The sequence below is a fragment of the Haemaphysalis longicornis genome, unplaced genomic scaffold (assembly GCF_048455015.1).
Source record: "Haemaphysalis longicornis isolate Haplotype H1 unplaced genomic scaffold, Haemaphysalis longicornis Haplotype H1 scaffold_1, whole genome shotgun sequence".
In the NCBI taxonomy this organism is placed as follows: domain Eukaryota; kingdom Metazoa; phylum Arthropoda; class Arachnida; order Ixodida; family Ixodidae; genus Haemaphysalis; species Haemaphysalis longicornis.
The window spans coordinates 187,536,588-187,555,067 of record NW_027526203.1 but is presented as its reverse complement, the minus strand read 5'-3'; the positions used below and the strand labels follow the sequence as shown (position 1 = coordinate 187,555,067).

The 18,480-nt window shown below is 46.2% G+C and overlaps 1 protein-coding gene across 1 annotated transcript in view; it reads left to right on the top strand.

Moving 5' to 3' along the window:
- LOC144167622 (RYamide receptor-like) overlaps window positions 1-18,480 on the top strand; it is a 503,725-nt gene that overhangs the window by 143,847 nt on the left and 341,398 nt on the right. The window lies entirely within an intron of this gene.

Genomic DNA, 18,480 nt, shown 5'->3' with positions numbered 1-18,480 from the left:
TAAAGCAGGTAATCGTAAAGCGTTTTCTGCCTTCGGAAACAGTCCGCGCAAACGCCGGCCACTCTTGCCAGCTCGGCCCACTCAGCGGCTCGACCCGACGCAGACCACGGTAGCAACCGCTTGTCGCTGCTCTTCCGAATCGATCTGATCGCTAAAAAGAAGTTCCACATGCGAGAAAGTAGGCGTTAGTGTGATGAAAAATTGTGCTAGGGATTGTTGGCAGGGCTTATTTTAAAAGCGGCGATCAGGTATCTGCCGCGATGCTCAGCCTACGCTGACCGCCCGCGGACGTTCGGCGATCCGACCGATCGCCGCGACGCGCGCTGCGCGGAGCGGCCGAGAGATGGCGCTGCCTGCGTGGAAGTATTGAAACAGGCAATGCAGATGTCTTGGTCCCCAATCGCTCGAACGGCAGTTATAGCTGAAATAAACTCCCATATGCGAGATACGGGATGATAGTGTGGGGAAAAGTTGTGTTACGGATTGTCATTCGCAGTTGCACAGATAGTTGCTATCAAATATCCGCCACGACGCTAAGCCTATAGTTCCCATCACCCGAGCCGATCCGAGCAACGCAAGCCGTATGCGGGCTGCCGGGGCCGCCCCTCGCCGCGCGCGAGCGCCTTGAGTTTGGGTTCTCCAACTTCTTGGGGGCCCCGAACGCCGGCTTCCCCTATTCTAAAACTCCCTAATACTGTGCGCCCGGGAGCTGCGTGTGCGTCTGCTTGCCGAAATCTTGACGCACGGCTTTTTTTAGCTGCAGTGACGACTGATATCGGTTGTAGGCTGTAAGTGCAGTTTTCAATGCAGTGAAGAAAATGTGAGATTGCAGCTGAATTACTTCCCGTTCCTTTGTATAGATCGCTGTACCGTGTAGGGCCAGGACAGGACGTGCTTAGGCGGGTGAAACATATGGCGATTAGCCCATGGGTTAAGACGTTTTTCTTTAAACTTCACTCGGGCGTTCTTGATGTGAAAACGTGGCAGAAGGAAAAGGGAATGTTTTTGCCGGGTGGGGTTGACTGCTACCCGTGAAGAAAACCCGAGACTGCAGAACACGTGTTTTTGGACTGCTGGGACGGAGTCTTCTTTTGGGACGCGCTTCAGCGGACCCTCAAAAAGATTTCCCCCTGGACGCTCACGGTATTAGGTTTTTACCGATTGAGAGTGACGAAGTACCTTACTACCTCGTGATTTTCCTGGCCCTACATGCAATTTGGAAATCCCGCATGGCCATACGCCAAAGGGACGTTGACGCCGCTAAATGGTCAAGACAATGTTTCGGTGATTCAATGCGTTTGATTATTGAAGTGCGGAGGGCTCAGCCTGAGCCTCCAGAGTGGTTGCCTGTGATGGAAACACTGACCAACCTGGAACAATTTTAATTGTTTTCCTGCTGGCAAGGTGATGACTAGTAGTTTTATCGTTGCAGCGTTTTGTTTGATGGTGCTTGTTTTGTAGTGAAATATTGCAATAAAGAAAAAAAAACCATTGCAGCTCGATAGCATAGACGCTCGTTTCAGAACACGAGGGACTGAAGTTCAATTCCCAGCAGGAACGCGTTTTTTTTCTCTCTTAAATCGAAGGTTTTCTGTTCGTGTTGGACAACTTAAGGACGCGTTGAACATCCAACAGACCCCCGTTGAAAAATTAAACGAAGTGTCACGGGCGTTATATTCCATTCAGGGCAGCAGTGGTGCCCCTTTCAAACCCTTATTCTAGGGAAGCTGTGGCGTGTGCCAGTCGCCTTGCTTACGCAATTTGCGCCACAAGACGACGAAAGAGAAGCGGAAAATAGACGGAATAACGATGTAGCAGAGAAGAGTCTGCTCGAAGTAATTCGCGCCAAAATACAAAGAAATAAAAGACGGTCATGCCATTTAGCCGTAAAGAAGTTGTTAACAAGTATCGCCAGGCTTTCGCCTTCAAATACTTCAGCTGTCTTAAAGGGGCCGTGCAGACAAAACACAAGTTCGGTTCATTCGAAAGATTGCCTAGTTATAATCATACTGACACGACTTTTAACGTAAACTTCGCTCAAATGAGCTGCATAATTAGCAAGAAAGGGAATGGCTACGCGACTCACTAGTTGATTTCCCGCGCTAGAACAAATGACCCCATATGCGCAGCCGTGCGGTTTGCTGAGGCCGGCAAAAGCAAACGTAAATTAGTCAGGGATTATCAGCTGGCCGAAGGACCTTGTTTCGCCTAAGTGCAATGCATTTTCATTTTATTGCAGTAAGAATGGCGAAGGCAAACAATGGAAGTTACGAAAGCACACGTCAACATATAAGTACCAGTACGCACTGCTGTTGGTACTGCGCGCAATATGCTTGTCATAGCTGCACAGCGGTCGGCGCTATGGGTTTGTCTCAGACGATAGTGGCGGATTAGCGTCAGTGACATTTTTGTAAGTGACCCAAGTTCGCAAACATACCCAATGTTTCAGGAAGCGGTTACTACCTAGCACAACAAAAACACGCCAGGTGCGAAAACGGTCAAAAACAAAGCAAAGACAAATAGCGGCGTGGAGAAGTATGGTGGCGTCATCTAGGAGCACTGATGGTAAACAAGGCTCCACAGTATCGACACCACGCGCCTCTGCTCTAGCCCGGCCGTGCCACAGTCCGCTGCAGGCTCATCGTCGCACTCGAAGTGCTTTTGAAGACCCGTCCACGTTACGTTTTGACAGACATCGCGAAACACATAATTTGGCGGGATAATCTAAATTTTGCCTTAAATTGAATAATTTCTCAGTGAATAAAGCATCACTTGCTGTTGGAAAAGCGCTGGGGGCACTACAAAACACCAAATCTTTCGAATAAAACAAACTTGTCTTTGTTAGCTTGGCCGCATTAAGCTACCCGAGTTACTTTTCGTAGCAGTCTTAATTCATAACTATTTTTGGGATAGGCATGCGGTTTTCTGATCGTGACGTTTTTATCCGGGTGGTTTAAGTTGTTCATGTCAGGGTGGACCGTGGTCGGTCCCATTATGAAATTGCATCAATTTCAGTGTAATTTTGGCAAGACATCAAACATCTACAGCCATTACAATTGGTTTTCCATGAGCTCCTTCGTGCATGCCGCTGGTGTATTTTACTCACAAGCCGATGTGCGCATTAGTGGATGCATATTGTCGCAACGGGACATAAGGTTTCCGAAGCTCAAACGTGTTGCGCGGCAGTGTTAGGTGAACCGGTCGCTGAAGCGTCTGTGTAAACAGTCCCGCGTATAAGATGCGTGTTTGGTTTCACGAGCCTGCACCTGCCATGCCTCGTTTCGTAGAAGAAAATTCCTAAACCCAATAGGACCGGAAACTTTTGAAAAAGGGTCTTCAAAATGGGTTTGCTGGAAGTTCATATAAAATCGGTTTTTCACCCTGGAGGAGAACTTTTTTCCCTTATGTTAAAGAGAAGAGGCAGTAGGCGGGCGGATGGGGTAATTCTGTTTTCTTGAACTTTTCGTTCGTCCACGCAGTGATATTGCAGCTTTGGGCTCCTAGACCACCTGTGGCCTCCGTTTTTCTCGAAAGAAGGCAAGGTTCCCGCACGCGCGTTTGATGGATAAGACGAGTCTCTGCCGCATTACTATTCAGCAAACTGATTCTTTCGGGCTCAACATGGCTGCCTGAAAAATGTCGGTCCTATACTAAGCTTGTCATGTCGAACAAACCGATTCCTAAAAATAAAGGCATTACGTTCAAGGACCAACAAGGGTGCGGCATGGTTACTACCACAGAATAAACAAAGAAAACTTTCAATTTACTTTAAAGAGCTTCACTATGGCGCAATCTTGTGGTTCGCCTTCAGCACAATGCACTCGAGTGAACAATTCATGCCTCCAACAAAGCCGATTCGGCGAATGGCAGCAACGAACACACACCTTTACACAGATATGGCACCTCCACTGTGGCGCTACGCAGTGATGCGGGCCATGAGTGCATTGCGCGATGCCACAGCGCATATTAAACTCTTGACTCAAATCTTCTGCTCAAGATCGGGATTCACCGAATTTTACATACTGGCTATACATATTGTTCAATCAGATGGGATGTGGTAAAGCTCAATGACTAAATTGCCTTAGAGTGTACCAGGAAGATTATAATAGTAGAATACAAACAAGGCAACACCGACAACGATCATAGAAACCTTCTCTGATGACCTTTGTGCACGGCCGCGTAAGTGAAATATTTTTTACCTACTGTTCCCTCTGTATTTTGCTAATTGTGCCGCGGCTGAAGTAGAGTGCGCGCACTACGTTCAGCGGCCGATTGAACGCCCAACGAGGATCAGCCAAGCAGGTTTGTTTTTTCTTAGTTTTCACATCACAAGCCTCCACAATGACCGTTGACGGTGAGGGCAACAGAGTGGATCCCTTGAAAAGGCAATAGTGGCAGGGGGCGGCCGAAAGTTAGGTGGGCCGATGAGGTCAGGAAGTCTGCGCGGATACATTGGTCGCAGTTAGCACAGTACCGCGATAATTGGAGGTCTATGGGAGAGGACTTTGCCCGGCAGTGGGCGTAGACAGGATTGTGATGCTGATGCTGATGCTCGTACTGCTGCTGCTGTTGATGATGATGATGTGAACATGCAGCTGTGGCGGTTATGTTTGAATGAGTTCAAATATGTGTGGCTCGAAATCCAAGCAAGTAGAAGAGAATACGAGAGCAAACCGCCTAAACAGGACGCTTGGCGTCCACTGCAGGATACGGACTTTTCATGAGCGCCTGTCTGCTTGTCGGAGAGAGTTGAAAATTGTCTGGTGAGCAACCACTTACCTTGGAAATAGGGAATGCATGTAGCCCTACCATACCCAGAACCCATGTAGCAGTAAATAAGAGTGTACTGAAAGAACATGGGGAGCCGAAAAACAATAAAAGTGAAAACAAGGTGCGGTACCCTCCAATGCCCCCAAATACACGGGGAGTTTTGCCGTATTTTTCTTCAAAAAGAAGCTTCACTAGTCATGACCAAAATTGTTGTTAAGCTTCCTGGAATATGACGATCCTAGGATTTGAGTTACTAGATGGAAGGAAGAAAGCCCATGGGAAAAGCGGTATTGCGGCGCGAAATGTAGTTTAGGAGAAAAAAAAGCCAATGAAAGAGGCACAAAGCAGTCTACCCTCATTGGGTTCCCTACTTGTCTCTATGGCCCTTTTTTCCTTCATGTTTTCGTTGTACTTTCTAGGATAAATATACATGTCCTCCGGACAACTTTACAATATAGCAAAAACATTTAGCATGGCCAGTACAATTGGTAACACTTAAAAATGTACAAGAAAATTGCGCGGACATTGTCATTCAGAAAGGAATTGTCGAGCAGAATTGAGCAAAATAGTCGAGAAGAATAGGAACACAATAGGAATGGCACACCTTCATGTTTTCGTTGTACTTTCTACGATAAATAAACATGTCCTCGGGACACCTTTATAATATAGCAAAAACATTTTGCATGGCCACTACAATTTATAAAACTTAAAAATGCACAAGAAAATTGCGCGGACATTGCCATTCAGAAAGGAAAATTATTGTCGAGCAGAATAAGAATGGCACACAGGCTTAAGACAGAAGAAAAAACATTTCAGATTGTAAAAAAGGGGGAAATGAAGAGAAACTAAAATACCCTGAGGAAGAGCGCACCGAAAAGATGATTTAAAGGTACGTGAGAACAGTTGCAGGTCGCTTGTCTTCTAACAGAAACCAGCAACCGTTATCACTGAGAAAAAACAACCATGAAGTTCCAGAAACACCCAAACGGGAACTGCCGAATAAATGCTTAAGCCGCCCTGCTATACACAGAGACCCTTTATCGCGGTGTTTACTATTCGTCTGACGTGCATTGTTTAGAAGACATATGTTCATCGCTATATAAGCATTATGACTCCAGTATATGAAGGTACTAGGGCCTTTGAATAAATGTATACATTAAACCCCACGTATACCTATTAACTGCCATAAACATATCCTATATAAAATTGGCTTCACTACTACACGGATGCAATAGTGAGAACACAGCTTTTCTTGCGCCGTATAAGCAGTGCAATACAAAGGTAAGAAAGCGTTGAAGCCTTTTATTACGTACTTCCATAAGGCCCCATGCATCGCGGTTAAGCGACATATACGAACCTCCTTCAGAGTCGTCTTCACTACTATGCACAAACGCATTGCTGGTACGACAATATTTCAGGGGTAATATAAGGTATCTGATGTCGAAGTCTTGAGGCCTTAGCTCCCCTTTTAATATAAGTTTCAACGCTGCCAGTGTGTGGCACGGAAATGCTTAAGACTAAAAACTTAATTCTTGAAGTAGAACACAGTGGGTGAGCATGTCCACCAATGTCCCTGCCCGGTACCGAAGCTAGCTACACAAGCCATACACTTCGCTACACACAAGCCATACAATTGGAGGCATTGGGTTTTTGGTTATGCAATTTAGATAATTGTTTTTTGATTGACAATGTCCGCCATTTAACTTGATGTAATTTTTTTCCGTTTTCTCTTCTTCTTCTTCTTTTCTTCTTTCCTTATTTCTGTTGCTTTTCGTTGCCTGATGTGTCACTTAGCTTATAATGATTACTCACCCCATTATATTGTATAATTGTATAACTCGTTGCTTGTTTACTTTATCTAATTTATTGATTGTTGTTGCATCGAGGGTCCCGTTACAGTTTTCCCCTTTGGGACCCTCGTCTGTATAATAATATTACTGTACTACTTTTTTGGAATGAATAATAAACTGAAACTGAAACTGAAACTATACCGCCCCCCTTCCCATCCTGCAACCATGCCACTCTTGCGGGGCCACCAGTGGGCCGACACTCGGCTTAGACGACTTCATGTACAAAGATATGGTTCCGTGTCTTGTGAGACCAGCAGCACTGACGGTGAGGTCCAGCACCTTGTTGCGCAGCCCGTTCTGATCACTGGGACCCACGACAGCGTTTAGAACGGAGGAGGGCGAGATCCTGCCTCCCCACATTCAACGGAAATATACTGTCGGATGACCTCCAGCACACTTCCAGCAGTTCAGGCAGAGTTTAGGAGTATCCGGGACAGTTTAGAGGTGCTAGCGTAAGTGCTCTTGGAATCCTTGCACAGTTTTCCCAAATTTACAGAAATTTTATGGTAGCGACACTCGATAACGCTCCGTTGCCTACAACACTGCCGTCTGAAGGGTGTTCGCACTATACTGGACTATCACGCCTGCTCTGCCCGTCTTCTGTGATTACTCCTATTCTATCTAAAACTATCCTGTTCTATCCTGTTCTATCAACAATTTAGAAACACAAAAAGTTGAAAACAAAAACCGGGCCAGCTTTGCAACAGCACTTTTAAACTATAAATAAATAAACAACGCGGGGCGCAGACCCACAAGTTTTACGAAAAAAAAAAAGCGGACTTGATGTCGATAACAGAAATATTTTAGACTCCCTTTCTAAGGGCCACAGTATCCTGGTAAACTCAAAGTGTGCCATGAAAGTCAAACCGTAAAGCTAGGTGCATATAACAGCTCAATAAATCAAATATATAAAAAGTAGGTCCCCAAACCTGAACGTAAAGTCAAACAGCAAAATAAAACAAAACGAATACACCACATAGGGAGGACACCACCGAGAGGCATTAGGCGCTGAAAAGTTTGTCGCCTCATGACTTTCCTTTTTTTCAAACACACCCACACAGAGTAAAATTCACTCTAAAATATTCAGGGAAGCCTGCACTTACGCGCAAGAGTTGAATGGCGAAGCTGTTGTAAGTGAGCATTGCCAGACATATAGTTAAGTTTCAATATCATTGTTTATTTGCATAGTTGCGGTGCTAGTGATCGGCGTCATATGCATCGAAGGGGTTGTCGTCTTCTACGCGGCGAGTGGTGGACGCAAAGTCAGCCTCAGCATTGTGGGCTTCCACCAGCTCTTCGTCATCCGCTCGAGGCAGCGGTGGAGGGATCTGTAAGTCGTTTCGGGAAGGAGTGGCATACTGGTACCCGTGTCTCCAATTATCCATAAAGACCTCTTGAGAATGGGCGGCCGCGGTGACCTATCCCAAGGAGGGTGTCTTTTAGACGCTGCCGCGTGCGAGGGCTCTTCTAGGGTACCGAGCTCATGCGCACGACGACACGAAGGCACGCGAGCGAAAGGCGTACGCTATGACGTGCATTTGTCGTTTAGAACAAGTGTCTGCGATTACGACAAACGCTGGAGTATTTTTTCTTGCCAATCGTAGCCAATCGTAGCCAATCGTAGTATGCATTCTGGCAGTTTTTCGCGACGCGGGAATTACGGCCAGTAAAAACAACCTCACTGTTTAAAGGTAACAGTTTCCAGACTCGCATACCGGACCATACATCCGTTCCTAAGAATGAGGTGGCGCATGCCACCGCCCGCTGCCTTATCTACCGGGAATTTCTAGAAGAGAAAGACAACGCTCCGCTCTCCGACTCTCCAGTCCGGCGCCCCCTTCCCTCAAACCTAAACAGAGCCTTCCACCACCGTTTGTCCCCTCGCCTGTCTGATCTTTACACTGCAGACGCACGCATCTGGCTTCAACTGCTGAGATCTGCACCTACTACCATCACCATCACCTCCATAAGACCTCACCAATCAGTTACTAGTCTTACTGCACCGATACTCCTAACACCACACCTCACCTCGGATTGTTCTGTCCTGCCAACCCACCATCTCCTTCTCCGCCACCCCCCCCCCCCTTTCCTCGAGGAGTGGGAGTTTCATGCGCAGCAGCTAGTTTGAAGACCTGGAGTTCTTGGGCCAGGATGGCTTTGAAGGCAAGCGGCATACTGGAATAGGATGGACACCCACTGCGCATTCTCTTTCTTGTCACCTTCTACACCCCCTTTATTTAAATAAACGTTCTCACCCTGCCCACCCCCCGCCCTCACAGCACAAAAAAACTTGTCACTGTGCAGAGAAAACTGGAGAGTCTAAGGGAAGAGAAATAGCACTTAACACCGGCAGACGATCAACTTTCCACCCCACTGAAAAGTAATACAGCTGCTCATTGCGAGTAAAACACACCTTTCAATTGAAATACATTTTAGGAGCATAAGATCAGGAACAAAGAAAACTGATAAATCTGTACAATTAACTGCCTTTCTACGTTCTCTTTCACTTTATTCCAAACACGGCTTGCCGAAACCGAACTGCGTGGCGCATGGGCTACTAAGGAATACATTAAAAAATATGGGGCCATTGTTGTCTTCACAGCTGCACCATACTGCGCAACACATTAGGCCATACTGCTTGCTCAACTTTACACAGGGCGTTGGAGGTCACCGTGTAATAAGTACAAGGGTTGTTATGATAGCGAAATTTTGCGTAGACTCCTGGTTACCGAGTACGCGAGGCCGGAGAGAATTTTAGCTTCTCGTTGTCGTTAAGGATAGAAATCGCAGGTGTGGTGGTTCAAGTGAAAGCTTTGTGGGTCTGCATTTTTGTAATGTGAACGTCGTTTGGTACAGCTTTTTAAATAGTGAAGCACAAATGATCCCATGGGTTCTCAAAGACCGTAGTGCATTTGGTTTGTAATTTGAGGCGTCGAAAGGATCACCCATTGGCGGATAATTCAGAACTGTGCTCCAGAGGGCGCAGAGCATTTCGGAATGTTCAAAACCCTCGTGATATATCTATGTAGTGCTGTATTGTGGCGATTGCTAGACACAAAATGCACCAAGTACTCGTGACTAGCTTTGAGTTAAACTGAGCCCAAGGTGTACTTACTCTGCCTGGCATTCCGATAATTGCACTTCGCTGTACACGTAATCGTTCCAGTGTTTTAACCCAATCATTTGGCTACTGGATTCCGAAATGGCTGAAAAAAAAAAACAGGGTCAATCAGTCGATGAGAGCTGACTTTGTTCTTTTGGGGGGAAGCAGTGAATGCTGCCGGGAAAAATGAAAGGTTGTTGAGCGCCGTCGGTATAGGGAAAGGCTCTCGTCCTACGCGGGTAAAGAAGTGATGCAGGAGCAACGCCAGAATTGTTGATTCAGGCTTATTGTTCGGACGTCGAAGGAACTAGTCGGGAAAAGACTCGCATTCATTCGTGTCTTGTATTAAATGTACTACCGTATATAGCGAAAAAAAAACCGCTTCACCAGATGCTGAATTGTGCGTGTCATCAGTATACGAATGCAGTGTGGGGCATGACATCATACATTGGAAGTGGATGTTAATTATGGTACCCAGTGTACAAAGGCCCCGTATATGAGGCGGTAAATTTCGCATAGGTTGAATGAGACTGCGTTGAACGAGTCCACTTGTTGCCGACGGCATGGCAGAATAAATAGGTCTGGATATCGATGAGAATGCGAGGTGGCGAAACAATCTAATTGCTATCGATGGCAGACGGGTAGGTGGGTATGTGCTACTTAGACGTAAAAACGGAAATTTTACTAAGCGAGGTTTCGTCAGCAGAAGCACGAGGCTTTCAACTTTCGCTAGGTGTAACAATGAATGCGAACGTTGTGATACCATTCAGGTTAGGCTTGCCTTGCAATTTCTTGCCTTATCAGGGATGTTACCGCAATTACCACGCTAACTATTACATTGTTTCACCCAAGAACTGAGTTGTTTAGGTACATGTTTTTTCCTTTGGCTGTCGAACACTGCAACTACTACCTGGTGAAATTCAGATGTTCCATATGGACGAATTTCCGTCTTCAATACCAGATCGAAAGAGTTTTTAGTACTACAGCTTTCATTGGTCTTCTCTTGTTACATTGCGGTCTACTGAATAATTTAAATTAGTTATCTGTAAGAATACGTTGCCACGGGTAGACGTAAATATATTCCTTTAATATTGCTGTTGTTTTGTTTCCATCTCCCTGTACCCTCCTGCTACAGCCACGAAAAGGGCAGCAGCATCTCCAGATGAATCCTTATAATAATGAGGAAATCAATAAGTACAATAAATAAATAAATAATATTTGCAGTTACCCGCCAACGGTGTACCATTTTTCCTCGCTGGTGTCTTCGTTTTGCTTTATTCGCAGCCTTATAAATGTGTATGCTGAGGAGCACCGTTTAAAGGCACGCCTCGGGGATAATAAAACCAGCGCGGGCATAAACAGCCGATATACTTTCTAAAACAGCCAACGCTAGCCCACACGCACACAAACACAACACACGCACGCACTCACTTGCGCACACACACGTATAGGAAAATATCCATGGGTGAACTTCTACATAGAAAGAGACTAAGACAAGGGGTTGTTCGATTTTCTGCAGAACCTAAATAATTACCCACAAAAATAAAACGGGAATAATTTTGTCTTGGCCCTGGGCATTGTGGTGAGATCGAAACATTCGTAACAATGTTGCTGATAAAGGAGGTGAGAATGTGGCTTTAAGTTAGGCGGGAATTCTTCTTCCAAGTGAAGAACATTTGGTTCGTAACGCTCTTCACGGTGAAAGAAACTTTTTGTAAGAGGTGCCAAGTTTTTTACCGGGATAGATTACGCGGGCTGCTAGTACTTGTATTAAGTACAATTTCGTCTTCAATGTAGGCCACGAAAACTGTTTTGCCTGCTTCTTGCCGTCTCTAGGTGCGTCATTTGTGTCTGCCTCAGTCAGACACCAAAAAATGTAGGGATCAGTGTAGCAAGCGAATACACGATAGCGTTGTGAAACGTAAAAATTCCAGCGAAGGAAGCGGGGACTTCAGCTTAAATATCGTGAACTCATTGATTGTTTCCCCCGCTAGCCTTGATAAAGGGACATAGCGGCGCCAGTGTGAATTGGGAAAAAAGTGTTATTGCGGAACTGCCGGGGTGCCTCCCGATTAGAAGCCCCTGCTCGTTCTTTTTTGTTGTGTCAGTACTGTAGGGATGTCTGACAGTACTTTGGGAATGTGTTGGTCTAAGGTGAAAGCACCAGATTTTCTCTCTCCTCTGGCTCGTAAGTCATCTCCAACAAGATTTTCGTTCATGCGCGCTGGTTCCTTTGGAAGACCCTCCTGGCTACTGACAGACGTTTTGCGCAGGTATATGCAGTTTCGCTATAATAATGTTGATACTGATTGCCCATTATCACTGAGTGATATTCTGTTGTCTCCATTAAAGCTATCAGCGCTCCCCAGCATGACCCTATAGGCTAACAGAGCAAAGAGACCGCTAACGCAACCCCGTGCCTTGATTGGTTGGAACGGTGAGATGTTTATCCAAATCCTAGAGGCTGCTGCGGGCTGGGTTCAGTGGTATGTCCCAACAGCTTTCTTTGTCACAGTCCGCCCCCTGCGGCCAGTGACGGTATCTGGCTTGATCCGCAGCCCCGCACAAATTTACGGCCCGCGTCACGTTCGCCGTGGTCACGCTAATCGCCCACGGCTCTCTAATCGAACGCTGGCCTCTGGCACGGCCTGCAGCGAGGTACGCTTGCGTGTCAGGCACTTCAGTTCATTAGGGCCTTGAATTACGTTGGTCACGTGCATTACGTTCCGATGTCTGGGGCCCCACGGCAGCACCGCCTTTCTGAGGGAAAAATAGGTCGGAGTTCAGATGTAAACAGCTCACCAGTTGGGCAACCAACAACGCTGGCATTGTAATGCGCGTGCGCACTGTCAGTCATCAACACTCGCCCCTAGAGCGAACCTAGAACGAATCGTAAACGTGATTTTTCGTAGCACAGATGTGTATTCTGCACGCTAAACGGAATAGATTCTGAGTGCCACCAGTGCATATACATTTTTCTCTCCAGGCGAGAAATGTTTCCCGCGTTGCAGAAGAGCCGAGCCTGTGGCAACATTCGGCCCATTTGGAGATCCCCAGACTACTGTGGGGGCAACGGGCGCTTAAACATTTTTACTCTGCCAAAAATAAGAAAAAGCGCACAACTCGCAGAGAATGACAGGATTGGTCTAAACGGGGAGACTAGCTGTTGTTGCGGTTTTGCTTTCTGCTCTTTCGTTTCCATGCATTGGAGTTTAATGAGCAGGAAAATGTGTACTGAATTTGTAAATGTGGGTAGATCCAACCAGCCATTCCTACGAAATAATAGTGGTCTTACTTTGCAACCAAGGTCCCTGGGCCACCTTCTGGGCCGTTCAGAATTCTCGATAAAAGTATTTCCTCTTCCTCCTCCTCCTCCTCCTAAGGTTACTGTAGAAGAAAGCCTTGCGATGGGGCAGCAAGGTATCATACAAACGCCTACCTTATATTTTGTCAGTATTCAAGGCAATGCCAAAACGAAATGCAGACCAATATATGTCCCCTTAGCTGTAAACAAAAAAAAAAACAGTCCCAAAGCTGCACTTACTGCCATTTCCTTTTTTTTGGGGGGGGGGGAGGGGGGGTTGGAGGGGGGGGGGGGTTCGGGGGAGTGACGCTAGAGTCCAAGGTTTACTTTTTTTGCTGGCCCGTTCCGCTCTCTCTCGCCCGCTCAGCACGAAGGAAAGGCCAGCAGCCGAAGTGTTTTTATTTCAGCTAAACGATCAACAGGTCCAGGTGCCGTCGTGAGTAATTGGAGCAAGGATTTGTGAATATCACAAAATATATGTCTTGCTGGATTTCTGACAGCCATTAACCGTTACCCATGTGACAGCCATTACCCATACGAAGCTTTTTCAATTAGCGAGGACTCCTTTAAACGCAGGCCAATGCAGCCAGGCAGGTTCCGGAAGAAGAAATGCCTGCAAATTTACAAGATTGTGTTCCATTTACTTTGGCGGCATCTGTACCTCTGAACCCAGTAACAATTTATTGATTTATCGATTGATTTATTATGCTTCTCCTACGTATCGGTGTTATAACATACGCCATCTCCCCCAATACGTGTAGATGCTGGATCAGCGACAAATTTCCCCATTCGTGCTGCTAGTCGCACTGTCTGTGTAAGGGCGCCAAAGCTATACCTACGAAAGCATAAAATGTTATGTTCTGCCACAAAAATAAATTTGAAACACTGTTTATTGTCGCTTTTAACATTTTTATATGGTTTTGTTGCTCCAGGCGCGTCAGTGTAACCAAACGCATACGTCGCATAAAACAACGAAAATTCTCAGCAGTGCCGGCAGCAAGCTGAGCTTTCTAAGGGCATACTGTATCATTTACTCACTCCATCGCTACGTTAGGCTGCCCGGGAACGAAGCGGCAGTAGCGCTCAGCTCCGGTGCCGCCTTCTGTATTCGGTACGCATGTGCAGTGGTCTGCTCTCCTACTAGCTGAGCGGAGAGGAGACTCCAACACATGGGACTAAATGTTTCGAATATCTGATTATTCCAACAAAGCTTAGCTACAGTTCTGACGAGAGGCAATTTTTCCCGATATAATAGGTAGAACTGTTGGTGGAAGCTTCCGGTTACTTATTTAACTGGCGCAGAATTTAGAAATATCCGCGGTCGGTCAGGACGGCCGGACTGAACTAGTTCCATTACTTGCATCACACTTATGCTTCTTAGTTAATGGTCGCAAACCTTACGTCACTATAGATCGGTGCGCGCTAATGCTTATAATTTAAGGACGCCAACAACGCGCGGATGTTTTTTATTGGCGTATTTGGAATTTCTCGGATGCCGGATAGAAAATTGTATTTGCATATGCAATAATACCAATTTTCTTACTGGCAATGAACTGCGTGGTCATTCGACCACTTTAGAGCAGTTCGTGTCGCCGGTCACCGCAGGCACTTATTATAGCCAATAATTCACTATAATAAAACTAGCTGAGGAAATTCGTGATCGAGGGCTAAACTGGTTAGGGATTATGAAAAATCGCTCAGCTTGTAATGAGGTTTCGGGGAAACATTAAACACCGATGGCTTGCGGACATCTAGTTTTCTTGTAATCAAAGTGATAAAAAATATTTTAATGCACTACAAAAATGCGTTGAACCGTGTAAGCTAAAATTGAAAACATAATATAGCAAAGCGTAAGAACAAATGGATGCAATGACTATATCGTGGAACTGTAGCCTCCGACAGGAGGGTTACAGGAACAACGCAGATTATCTCGAAAAACGTTTTTTCAATTAATCAGCTAAAATAAAAGAGAGCTTGGTAAAATGAGCATGCTGGAGCAGACGTTCACAATGCCGAAATATTTTCGTACACACTATGACAGCCCAATAGAGAACACGTTTGCGATACTAAATGTTACACTTAAACAGCTACAAAATTGGGAAAAGTGTTGCTGCGACGACGTACTGCCTATATAACAACGTTGGCTGCTCCGTGAAATGTATTAGTACGAAAATTACGAATCGGCTACCATGGGAGGGGGGGGGGGGAGCGGGGGGGGCTGACATAAATTTGCAGAGTAGAGTTAATCTGATAGCAAGTGGTGCTCGGTCCGTTCTGCGATTTCGGGGCTAATTTGTGCTATCTCGAGACTTCACACAAACAACATGGTTGCAACAATGTTCTCCGACATTCGGAATGCTGCCCGCGGGCTGTACAAAGTCTCGGGTGCTTCCCCATCCACCCGATTCAAATCTTGGCTCAATGGCTGCAGCTGTTCATGCAGGGGCGCTAGGCCTACCGTACGCTTCCGATGCTCCGCAGAGTGTGCCTCTCCAACCCCGCGCAACTTTGCTCTCCATGGGGCCTGCACCACAGCATGCGGTTATGGCTACACGCGCCGACATCACCACGGAAGGTATGGACCACGACATAAGCTTAATCTCTTCTGCGTATATGACCACCATGATTTGTGAGTACGCTAATGATGGCACACTCCCTTTCAACGAGGAGAGTATGAACTTGTTGTACCTCCCAAACGACGCCTAGGATTTGAAAGATCTCTATCCCTCGCCGCAAGCAGTGCAGCTCCAAGCGCCCCAAAGCATGGCCTTATTGTGATCCTGAATTGCTTCAATCCCCTGTCACTGAATGAAAGCCTGAAAGTTTCTTACGGCACCGGACGGGGTGCTGCAGCTGCCGCCAAATTACAGGCTCAACCTCATGGCTATAGACACCCGCCGTTCGTGATGATAACTTCTTCAGTATTGATTAAAGATTTCTCTCTCTCTCTCTCTCTCTCTCTCTCTCTCTCTCTCTCTCTCTCTCTCTCTCTCTCTCTGTCTCTCTCTCTCTCTACGTCTGATATTACGGCTGTGGCATAGACGTTGTGCCAGTGCTGCATTATTTCCCCTAGAAGCGCTGTGTGAGATATAACGGCGATGTATTTGACGGCAATTTTCGGCAACGCACATGTCCAACTACAACGAATGATTTTAGAGAATCTTACAACCTTACAATCTTCCTCAAGCCGCTTACAGAGAGGTACAGGTGTTGATGCATCGCCTTCGTTTGCGTTTCGATTTCACATCGTACGAACCTACTTTGGGGCGGCACTTCAGGCGCAGAATATATGTCTGACCATCCTTTTCTGGCCGAATCAGTTCAACCCAAGACTAGCATTTCCCGGCTGAACTTTTAACATCCAAAAGTTTTGGCATTCCGTGTCATCCCTGCGTTCCGTTCGTACCGTATTTACCGGGACCCTACCAGGCACTTCCGCATTCGTTGTGGTACGGTAGATTAGTTCTGCGGACCGGCCCTCGCCATGCCCTCGCATTTGTTGCGGTGGGGGGTGTCCTCCTCGCCGTGCCCGCGCGCGCAGATGTAGTCGGGTCCCGGTAGGGACGGTAGGAACGGAACCGATGGAACCGACGGAGCACTAAAACTCTATTAGAGAGTTATAGCAGTCCGTATGTTCCGTGATGTACGGGGTTACCGTGTTGACCGGGACCCATCTGGGCACTTGAGAATTCGACGCGGTAGGGGGATTTGTTCCGAAGGCAGGCCCTCGCCATGATCATGATGGTGATTCCTATTGGTTTCCCCTTTGAAGCGGGGTGATGACATGTCATGTTACCAAAAAGGACTAAGATAACCATGTTTTACACTCTTGGTTTAATACTAGTGCTGCTTAGGGCAGGCACTAAAGCTTATTAGGCCCGAAATACTTTCTTTTCCCTGTTACAGGTGGCAACTGTCCTAGGCAATATTCCCCTCTCTGCTTTTCGTCCACCAGCATTCTAATCTTCTTTTCGTCCCCTCGGCAGCCTTGAAGTTAACTTCCTCTCTGAGACCCTCAAATCCTAGGGCTTCTGAAAGCCCAATATTCCCTTCATGTAGATTTGGATGGATACCCTCACATTCTAACACTATGTGCCGCATAGTTTCTGTTTCTTTTCCGCAGACCACACATACCCCATCATTTTGGGAATACTTCCCCACAAAACTCTTAGTTCGCAGGCAACCTGCTCTAGCCTCAAAAAGCAAACCACGGCCCTGGGAATTATCGTAGAAATTTTCCTTTCTGATGTTCATCTTCTCAGCCCTATACATCTCTAACGACGTTTTAGCTTCCATTTTTTCCCTCCATTTATTGGTTTCAATCTGCCTTGCCTCTTTTTTGGTTACCTTGGCTGTTTTGGATTCCCCACTGTTCTTTCCGTATTTCATCGTTAGTCTTCTAGTCTTTCTTAACCACTGCCTGCCCACGTTTATGAAGTATAGGTACCTAAAAACCTTAGCTGCCCACCTTCGTTGATCCAGTGCCCTCAACCTCATCTCAAAGCATATTTTACTCTGACCTTCTCTAACTTCAAACGACGCCCAGCTCATATCTCCCTGAACTGCTCCGTTGGTGGTTTTTCCATGCGCGCCTAAGGCCAAACGTCCTACCATTCTCTGGTTTTCTTCAAGGCCTGATAGAACGTCTGATTTTAAGCAGAGTACAGCATTTGCAAACGTGAGACCCGGAACCATTACTCCTTTCTACATTCCTCTTACTACTTCATATTTGTTATACCCCCACAGAGCTCTATGCTTCATTATAGCTGCGTTTCGCTTTCTCTTAACCTTAAGTTGCTCCTCGTGAGTACTTAAGTAGTTATCCCCTCTATTTCTCTACACTCCCAAATATTTATATTCCTTCACTCTAGGTAATCCGCGTTGCTGGATAGACACTACGTCGGTGGTAGCGTCATTGAAAACCATTATTCCTGATTTTTCTGCACTGAAATTTAACCCGAGGTCAGTGGCTTCCTGGCCGCGAATATTTATTAGCCGCTGCATATTGGTTTGGTTATCAGCTAAAAGAACAATGTCGTCTGCGCATAACATTCCCGGAATATGCTGTTGTACAACTTCACCTTGCAGCATATGGGTTAGGCTAAACCCTACTTGACTTTCTTCCAGTTTCTTTTCTAACCCTGCCATGAAAAGCATGAACAGTATTGTGCTCAAAGGGCATCCCTGTTTTGGTCCCTGATGGATGTTGACCTGCTGGGCGCATTTCTGTCCTTCCCAAGTAAGGGGCACTCTATTGTCTTTATAGATTGCTATAAGGAACTGTACTAACTCGTCATCTAATCCCTGGAGTTTCAGCATTCTCCAAAGACGTTCTCTGTTTACGTTGTCATATGCCCCTTTAATGTCCAAGAACGTAATCCATAGTGGTCTATTGTGTGCTTTCGCAATTTCAATCCATTGCGTTATCACGAACAGATTGTCATCCAGTTGCC